At 41.3% G+C, this 10,876-nt stretch overlaps 1 long non-coding RNA gene across 1 annotated transcript; it reads left to right on the top strand.

The window, feature by feature from the left end:
• Positions 1–514: 514 nt before the first annotated feature.
• On the top strand, positions 515–5,992 carry LOC309690114. The gene is made up of 2 exons (XR_014271608.1): positions 515–576; positions 643–5,992. It is a non-coding gene; the product is annotated as an uncharacterized lncRNA (long non-coding RNA).
• Positions 5,993–10,876: the final 4,884 nt, after the last annotated feature.

Raw genomic sequence — 10,876 nt, 5'->3', positions numbered from 1 at the left:
GAGTGTATTTTGCTGGGATGATCATAAATTATAGCTGAACTGATAAACTACACACAGGATTCTTCTTTGCTCACAAGGCAGGAAGACGTTTCCTTATTTAGTCTGTACCGGTTTGAACTGGGAAAGCTGACACACGAACCTTTTTTTTCCTCTATATAAACTGCTGTGTATCAAATAAACCTTTGAGTCGATTGGGAAGGCAACCTAAAGCAGTCTCTGTTTTCTTGTTCTCCCAAGCTGCTCCCGAGCTCGTACTAACACGCTGAATGGCATACCTGAGTGTTACTTTAAATAATTAGGAATCTTAGAAGGAAAGGACAAAACTCTGCTTATCGCTCACGCCACGGAGGAAACCCGGGACGGCAATTTCCTTCAATTTTGGTGTCAGAAGTGGGATGACTGACAGAAGGTAAATATGCGTCTTTCATATTTATATAAAGACCTATTATACCTCTCTCAGATCGATCCATAAAAAAACGGGATATGCTGACAAAGTTTCACTTAGTGATCCAGAGAGATACACTGACTGACTTCCTCAGTCCCCGAATAAAGTAAATTAACCCTTGTGTGGTGTTGGTGGACACAGGAAGTTGCCTGTTGTCTTGAATATTTTAATTTTGTTTAAGTTGCTCACTCAGAAAGAGTGACACAGGAAGTTGCCTGTTGTCTTAAATACTTCTCGTTAAGTGAGAAGTTGCTCACCAAAGAGTGACACAGGAAGTTGCCTGTTGTCTTAAATACTTCTCGTTAAGTGAGAAGTTGCTCACCAAAGAGTGACACAGGGAGAAGTTGAACGGGTCTCACAGACCCGATTACCATACAAGGGTTAAAAGCAGTAAATTAAAAGCAGAAAGACACAGGAAGTTGCCTGTTGTTTTACGAGAAGTTGCTCGTTAAGCGAGAAGTTGCTCGCTAAGTGAGAGTTGCTCACACAAACAAAAAATTGCTAGCAATAAATTTAAAGTGACCTCAGCTGTGCCGCAGCGAAAATACTAACCTAAATCCTCCTAGCGTGTAAACCCCTCTGGAAATCACTGAACATGGGTCAGAATTATTCAAAGACCACAGACAGGTCCGATAAAAAATCTAAAGTACCTGTAAAACCAAAAAATTAATAAAATACAAAATAAAGTCTCAAATAACGGCTCAGTATAACTCCCATTTCCGGTTACGTGTAACCTACGTCCGCGAATCGGTGAAGACGTCCATGATCACGTATCCAGAACATGCGGGAGTGCTTATGTGACTGACTTTGTTTACAACTTAAGAAGTTCAATGCATTCTAATTTCTTTCCGGAGCCTTATCCCGAACGATTATCGCCAGAAAACAGGTCAGTAGAAATGTTGAATATCATTTGTGATAAGAAAAGTAGTCTGCTTAAAAAGTCCTGTAGAAAATATATGATAGAATGCCGCGACGTGATGCATCAAATGTTACCGCTATGGACAAAAGGAGGGTAAATAATGACAAAGTCGCCGATTTCTTTAAGAATCTAAAGAAATTCCTGCTAACAATGTCCAGAGACAAAAGTGACTTAAATGCAGTAACTATGTGTAAACAGAAGCCTGATGAATCTATCCTAGTATTCATAAAACGCTTTATGCACTGTTGGACAAGCTAGAGGTGCAAATTTAGCTCAGTTTTCCAGCAGCCGCAGACACCCAAAGCAAAAATGAATTTGTGTATTTCATTTAACATAAAGGGTGAAATGTTTGCTGACACTGATAACAGCTTATGTTTTCTCTGCCCTATGTACCGACATGATGGAGAAGGAACATCCTCTGTGTCAGCTGGACCCTCAGCAGAGAATGAACTCAACATCCTTTTTGTCCGGTACTCTATGTCACACACTGTGCCAAAAAAAAAACGTGTACAGACGCCACTACCAGGTAATCCCATGACTGGGAGCCACACTTTTGTTTCTCTCACACTGTTCAACAACATGATAACTGCTCACACAAGTGAAGGTCAAACAGTGATTTTGTCACATAACTCAGACATAGGTTATGACATAACTACACCATGTCGTCACATAGATCTAACCTACCCTATCCACTGTACTATTTCTGCACTTACGTTGCCAGCTGAATACCAGAATATGACATTGTGGTCAAGAAGTGAGAATGATATAGGATTTATTGACTGTACACTTTATCACGTACACCTATTAAAACACAACAAGCAGTATATGTCAAGCAACATCCCATTTCCACGGAAAAAGCCGCAGCCCTAGATGTCATCATAGGAGATTTATTGACTACAGGAGCAATAAAGCCCACACTCCTGTCAATCCTGTGCCAAAGCCTAACAAACCTGGCGTATGGCGTTTCATACAAGACTTAAGGCAAATTAATGCAGTCAACATTCCTCTGCCACCTCTCGTTTCAGATGTTCACAGCATATTGACATGCATTGCATACACACTTTACCGTGGTGGAAGACACACAGCCGTTATTTGCATTCACACATAGAAATAAGCAGTACACTTGGACTCGTTTGCCCCAAGGCATGATAGACAGCTCTGCTGCTTTCTCAATGGTGCTTCACTCCTCCAGGGCTGCACCCTGATCCACATGTGGATGACCTCCTCCTCTGTGCTGAAAGTGAAAAACTATGTCAAACTGCTACACACATGCTTCTCCAGCACCTCCAAAAGACTGGCCACAAAGCATCAGCAAAGAAAATGCAGTACTGTCAGACTTCTGTTCAATATTTGGGATTCACACTGTCTCACGGAAAACGTTCCATGACTGCAGACAGGGTCAAAGCTGTGACCTCCGTCCCTCGTCCCACTACACAGAAGGAAATGTTGTCCTTCCTGGGCATGGTGAACTATTGCAGACAGTGGATACCAGACTGTTCTTTTCATGACCACATTCTGCGTGACTGTTGTAAAAAAGAGAAGCCTCCTCGAATACTGTGATCCACAGAAATGACTGCCTCTTTCAATGCATTAAAGGGAGTGCTGACCTCCGCCACTCAAAGGTGCTGCCTGAATTGTTCAGGAATGCCGGCCTGCCTGAGGGCAGTAGCAGCTTGCTCTATCATGATAAGGGACTGCGAGAAGCTCACACTCTCACATGACACTATTCTACACACCAATCACCAGGTCACGACCATTCTAGCAAACATAACTAAACAACATATGCAAATCTCACATTTATTGATCCTATGCTGTGTTCTTCTGACCGACAGGATGGCTCAGACAGGCTTGATGATCATGACTGCATGACACGTATACAGGAATCCACAGCACCACGTCCAGATTTAGAGCAAACACCTATCCCAGACTCAGCCACGGTTTATGTGGACGGGTCCTGTTCAAGGCCGAATGACAACTCATTTCTTTGTGGCTATTCAGTGGTGACATTGCCTGACATCATACTAGAGGCTCACTCATTACCATTTCACTCAGCACAAAAAGCAGAGCTCATGGCTTTAATACGCGCCTGTGAGCTACATTTGGATAAGCATGTGACAATTTACGCAGACAGCCGCTATGCATTTGGCGTTGTGCATGACTTTGGCACATTGTGGAGACAAAGAGGATTTAGATCTACTGATGGAAAATAAATTGCTAAATTCTGATTTTGTTCAAAGACTTTTGCAGGCTATACAGCTGCCATCGGCCGTTGCAGTTGTAAAAACGAAAGGACACAGTACAGCTGACACAGACGAAGCAACAGGTAATGCCCTAGCAGACGTGACAGCCAAGGCTGCAGCTGCATCACAGCTCCCACCTCCGCAGGAAGTATTATCTGTGCCCCTACAGCTGCCACTTGTTACACTCCCAGACTATTTAGACACAAATGTTGATTTAAAATTCATACAAGAGCAAGCCTCTGCATGTGATTACACCTATTGGGAGAATAATGACTGTACCTTAGATGACAGAGATGGCCTATACAAAATCTTAAGGGTTTGATTGCCCTCCCATATTCCCTGATGCCAGTCCTTGCCCGACATTTTCACTGTGTGAGTCATGTCGGACAAAGAGGGGTAATAGGGGCAATAAAATCAAGATTTGTAATTGAGAAAACATTGCATGCAGTAAAAAGCATATTAGCAACCTGTCTAACATGTGCGCGAACTAATGTAGGTAGCTCAAAAGCAAAACATCAGCATTTACCACAACCAGATTTTCCATTTCATACATTACAAATTGATTTTACACATATGCCAGCGCAAGGAAGCATCAAGTACTTACTGGTAATAGTGGATCAATTTAGTAAATGAGTAGAAGCTTATCCAACCTCAAAAGAAACTGCAGAAGTAGTCTGTCAAAAGTTGAGCAATGAAATAATACCCAGATTCGGAATACCTCACCAGATTAACAGTGATAGAGGATCTTCATTCACATCAGAAGTAATTCGAAAGTGTGCTAAAACTTTAATGACCTGGGTCAAATTACTTACTTAAGTCCTGTGTGAGATTAGAAGGACTCAATCTGCAGTAACCAAATTATTTCCATTTGAAATAAGACTATTTCCAACACCATGGTCAGCTTCCAGAGGGGCACCGCTAGTAGAAGGTGATGTATATTGCATTGTCCACTGATGTTCACAACCTGATAGAAAAACTGAATAATAACTATCAGAAAGTTTGTCTCTCTCAGCTTTTCCCCTCCACAGTTCCACCAGTGGAGACAAGGAGACGCATGTTGGAGAAGCCACTAAAACCAAGGACTCTCTGGGAGGCCGCGCGTGTTCCAGCCCCAGACTGTACTGGCAGTGACGAAGAACCAGCATCCTTACGGACGGACAACCTCAGTGGATTCATGCCAGCAGGGTTAAGACCAGCCCAATCGGACCATCTCAGGCGTCGGATCAAGCAGACGACATCTCCGGCGAGCCAGCGCCCGGATCCAGAGCAAATAAACACACACGGGTAGATGACATCTCAGGCGAGCCAGCGCCCGGATCCAGTGCACACACGCAATCACTGATTAACACACAACGTCTGAAAGAGCCACAACAAGGTACTCAAACATCCAGCAGGAACAGAAAGCCAAAAGTACCACATGATGTCTAACCTGATAAAGCCAGACTCATTTCATCCTGATAATGGAGAAAATGAAATGCCCATTGTCATCATACGACGCTTATTCTGTGTCTCTCGAACCTGGGACCAGGCCAGAAGACGACTGAAGAACTGTCTTTTTTATATATTTAGGTTATTAATCATATCTACTGCATTAACCTTAGGATTTTTATTTACTATTTTGTATTGTAAAGTGCAACCCTGTTCACATTTCTGCAAGCCACATTTTCAATGATAACCCATATAGCTACCAGTACAGCCACTTCAATGTATTTGCAATTAGCACAAATTGATCCTGAGGATGTGCCAGATGTTACCAATGATGTTCCTGATGTGTATATTGAACATTAGGTTGTGAACTATTACATTTTATGATTTGCTTTTTATATTATGTTATTACATTTGTGATTTTTCCTTTCTATTTGAGTTATTATTTTTAAAAAATAATAAAAGAGGGGAACTGTTAGGTATTTTAGTACCACGGTTAGCATTTACAGAAGATTGTTTTATACAGAAAAGAGTTGCTCAATAAGGCCCATCTACTAGTTGTTTTTCTCTTTCTCTGTGACCCAAGAATTAATGTGTAGGACTCACAAGCTGGTACCCCAAGGTCGAAAACACCACAGAGATGAGACCACTTCCTTACTCCCATCCTCCCTTTTTCTTTATCTCCTGGAAAAGGCTCGTTAAAGGCTAGGTGGTTTGTTTCAGAATTCACTAATGAAAGAACTCTGTATTTTATGTCTAGGAGTGTATTTTGCTGGGATGATCATAAATTATAGCTGAACTGATAAACTACACACAGGATTCTTCTTTGCTCACAAGGCAGGAAGACGTTTCCTTATTTAGTCTGTACCGGTTTGAACTGGGAAAGCTGACACACGAACCTTTTTTTTCCTCTATATAAACTGCTGTGTATCAAATAAACCTTTGAGTCGATTGGGAAGGCAACCTAAAGCAGTCTCTGTTTTCTTGTTCTCCCAAGCTGCTCCCGAGCTCGTACTAACACGCTGAATGGCATACCTGAGTGTTACTTTAAATAATTAGGAATCTTAGAAGGAAAGGACAAAACTCTGCTTATCGCTCACGCCACGGAGGAAACCCGGGACGGCAATTTCCTTCAAACATATTCAGCAATGCTTCATCTCCTGCTTTGCATTTCTGTGGGCGCCCCGTGATAGCAGTGTCCAAGCGTTTTGTTTTTTTTCCGTGGCGACCGTGGCTCAAGAGTTGGGACTTCGCCTTGTAATCAGAAGGTTGCTGGTTTGAGCCCCGGCTCGGACAGTCTCGGTCGTTGTGTCCTTGGGCAAGACACTTCACCTACTGCCTACTGGTGTTGGCCAGAAGGGCCTTGCTTTTGTCAGTCTGCCCCAGGGCAGCTGTGGCTACAACTGCAGCTTGCCTCCACCAGTGTGCGAATGGGTGGATGACTGGGTGTGTAAAGCGCTTTGGGGTCCCTAGGTGGGACTAGTAAAAACGCTATACAAATACAGGCCATTTACCATTTCCTTTTCATACCCCCCCCCCCCCCCCCCCCCCTCTCTCCCGCCATGGCTCCCACACTTTGGGAAGGTCTGAGCTAAAAGAAGCATTTCCGACATGATACTCATTTGAGATTAACATGAATATTTAAACACTATGCGGCTTCATCTTTGAAACACTTGATGGCTGGTACCTGTAAGGCTGCTACAGCTGGTAATCTTATTAAGCATGGGCTGTATCAGTGCATCTCAGCTGCCTCTTTGTGGTTAGTTACAGGAAAGCCTTTAATTCTGCTCCTGAATATCAGGTTAAGGGCCAGACCCTAAATGGAAGCTAAGCATCTCACTTAAAACAAAAGTCAAAAGTCTATTGTATCTGTCTATTAAAATAGGCGTCAGAATGCTTCAATGCATTTATCTGTTTGTTTTTAACAAGTTATTTACCTTTTTAAAGAGACTGTGGCTTTGCATGATTAACAGATTGTCAAATTGAGTTAGCAGAGCAGAACTGGGAAAAGACTCGATTTGATTTCATATTTCATTTGTGATTCATGATCATCATTCATTAGCTGAGCTGCACACAGCTGCTTTGACTGTCTACACGTTGTTCCAATGCTTTCTTATACTATGGAACTGGATTCTGCCATTCAGTGAGATGCCACACATGCACAGGGTGTCCTTTGATGTCACTCTTTTATGTCGCTCTTTCATACAGCGCATGGCAATATTAGACACTGAAAGAAGCTCTTTTTTTAGTGATTAATTATCATAAAAACACACTGCATTACACTCTGATGCAGGTTTTTGTGAAAGCAGATGGAGTAGTATCATGCAAATAAGCAGATTTCTTTGTGATTTATCAACTTAACACATGTATTTTCTCATTAACCAGCTTGTCTGATGAGATATAGATGAGTGTAGTGTGGAAAAAACTGTTAATAACTTGTTTAATGTGTAAGTCAAATCCTTCACATAGAAGTGTCAAATCATAAATAAGGAACATTACCTCCCACCATGTCTAGTCTGGCAAAATGGTAAAGTTCAACTGGTGCCGCTCCATCAGGCATTTTCAGAGTAGTACAAAAGTGAAACCACTTGTTTTTTTTGTCAATACCTACAGAGTGATTAAAAACATTAATGGAAAATTCAAGGTGGTGTATTCAACAGTACAGCAGGTTAAATTTACCACATCCCAGTTAATTATGTCATATTTGTCATATTATGTCATATATTCAGCCGCGATTCTTTCACTATTATATTAATATATTTTAATATGATTTTAAAATGAAGGTGTAGGCCTGTTTTTAAGCTCTGTTAAAACAGTTTTTTGTATGTAGCCCTCAAAAGACAGGCAGCTACAAACATGATCATATAGAAAAGGTGTTCCTGGAGAGTAAACAGAATGTAAAGTATTTAAACTGAGCTCCAACTTAAACACTGTGGCAGTAATATGGATCCATATGATGCTGAAACATTTTTCTGCAGTATGAGCACTTTTCCTGATTCTCTAAAGCATAGAATGTCCACTTTAGTGTTGCTGTCTCCTTCCCAGCATTATTATATTGTTTAAAACCAGTTACTGTAAGAGGCATACTAAAACCTAGTGCTTGGTGTCCTCAGAAAAAACGGCATGGATGCTGAAGATTATTTTCTGAGATGTGTATTGTACAATTTATGTTCATGATGTTTTGAAGGCCAAATATTAGAATTTTATTTGTGTTTTTTTTGTTTGTTTTGTTTGTGTTGTTGTTGTTTTTTAACTATTGGGGAAAACTAAAGCAGTTGCATTAAAGCCCAACGATGTCAGCTAGATGATTACTACTAGGTGTCAGGCAGTTTACCTTTCCATAGAACAATGTTTTATTTGCCTTATCACAGATGTCTACAAGCTGTGACTGCACTCCATCTTTGCCGAATAGAATATGCCAGCACAATGCATGGCCAGAGGTACCCCTGTGTACTTAAAGTCATGCCTTGGCTTTTTGCAAATAGTAAGAGGTGGTGACACATAAATGCATAAATAGCTGTTAACTAGCTTTTCTACATAAACAGCTGGGTGCCTAACAGCAGAAAGTGAGATGAGAACATCAGATTTGATGATATCCAGTTTGTGTGTCTCATTTCAGGGGACAAAAATGGCTGAAAGCAAGAGCACAGGAAAGAGAGAAGGAACAGAGGGAGGAAGAACTCTCAGGAGAGGTGGAAGATTCATTTAGAGCTGCACTGCCCCACAGTGTCATTAGTCTGCTAGCCTCTCAGTGCCACCACCCTGGAGATTTATATGGAGGGCTTGAGGCATATGTGAACAATAAAGAAAGACCATATGTATATTTAATCAAAAGTGAATCCTGTTACTACTTGTCTTTCAGTGAATGTTTGATAGGGCAAATGGCAACTTACTGTTATCACCTGCTGGGTGGTAAATGCAGCCGCTCAGCTGTGCAGCATCTAACCACAATCAGATAACAGGGAGGATATGGAAGATTCATAAAATCATCCTCCACACACACGCAAACTTTAATATTTTAACTTTTAAACGGGAGTGTAAAAATCTTCACTGTGGATGTTCTTATACATCAGTACTATGAATGCAATAAATTTAATGTCAGCCATGCAAGGACAAATGAAGTGTGGTTCACTAGTCAACCAATTGGCCAACTGAGAAAAATAAAAGATTCAAGATTCAAGCTCTTTATTGTCAATACAACAATATACACATTATACAGTGTATCGAACCCCAAGCCCATTTATAAGACTATCAAAAATATATCGGCAAGACATATAAAACTGGAAATTACAAATAAATAACAACACTAAATTTGAGTAAAATTAAAAAGATAAAAAGATACTACTACTAACCATATGTATGTGCCATAAACAAATACAGGAAAAGAGACAATACAAAGTGATCATGTGCAATTACAGTACAGTGAGATGTGCAGTTGGTATTGAATACCAGGTTCAAGTTATGATCAGGATATTGTACACAAGACATGTAACCATTAGGGGTGCAAGGATACTCGTATCGATATTGAACCGTTCGATACAGTGCTTTCGGTTTGGTACACATATGTATCGAACAATACAAAATTTTTAATTTATTTTATCAACTTTCCTTCCGACGATGCTGTTTGTGTTGAGCGCTCAGTGGATCTGCGCTCGACAGTGCATGGTTTTCATGTGACTTATGACCCTGAAGGTAAGCGCGTCATGGACTAAAGTAAAACAGTATGTTGGATGTGCCACGCAATGCTCAATTACATGGGTGGGAACTAGTGTGTTAGCGCAGTTAGCTCGTTAAGGTGTTGGCTGTCCAGCCCCACGCACGGGGCGATCCGCAGTAGCTCGTTAACGGAGATTTGCCGTGTTGTGGCGTTAACGTCATTTCAACGAGATTAACGCTGACAGCAATAGTGGGAACACAACGAATATGACTGCACATTTACTCCGACAGCATCCTAGTGCAAAGACAAGTGGAAGCAGACAAAAACAACAAGCACGCATGCTGCTAACTTTACCCGAGTCATTTAGACAGCCGTTGGCACATGATTCTCCTTATGGGGACCTGATATGTTTAATATGCTGCTGAGAATATAGCCCAGAAGAAGCGTATAGTATAGCTTTTATTTTGGAAAGAGCCATTTCTCTGTAATAAACTCTCTTTTCCAAAGATGAGTGATTCCTCAATCAGATACAGCAAAATCGCTAGCCCGATGTCCCGGGGCTAGCGATTTTTCCAGTCGGGCTACCAAAATCTATCTCTGCCCTGCCCGTCGGCCTATCGTAAGAAGGAAAAATATATGTCAATGCTTTTGCATTCTTTCGGAAATGTAGCTGCGTAATTATGTCATTGGCATCGGTGAGCCACTGTCAATATGTGACATATTGAAATCGCGTTTGAATTTGCGCTTGTTTTTTTGCTTTCACTTTGCAATCGCGCGAACGGTGTATAGAGAGCGACAGCACTGATCTGTGAGTGATGATAATTTGTGCACCAATTCCTCTGACATAGTCTTATCAATCGTTAGCTTACTATGCAAACAAGACAAGTGAAATCTCCCGCAGCAAGCTTAAACATGTGAGAGGTTGATCACGCAGAGAATCGCTGAGCTTATGTGAGTGCGAGTGTAAAAGCAGCAGGATTTATATTTTAGTTCTGCTGAGCCAAATAAGACAGGTCAGGGTGAAGAAGTGACAGCCAAAGAAAAACTTACCACAAAACGGAAAAGTTATGACAAATCAGACTATAAGGCAAAAAGAAAGTGCAGCTTTATGGTTTCATGGACAAAAGAATTTCTGTGGCTGCAATATGACGAGCTAAATAACCAGGGGTGCACATAAGTGGTCCGCAGGT

Source organism: Aulonocara stuartgranti (assembly GCF_965226115.1).
Source record: "Aulonocara stuartgranti genome assembly, chromosome: 2".
NCBI lineage: Eukaryota > Metazoa > Chordata > Actinopteri > Cichliformes > Cichlidae > Aulonocara > Aulonocara stuartgranti.
The sequence above is the reverse complement of the archived record's forward strand: the minus strand, read 5'-3'. Positions and strand labels throughout refer to the sequence as shown.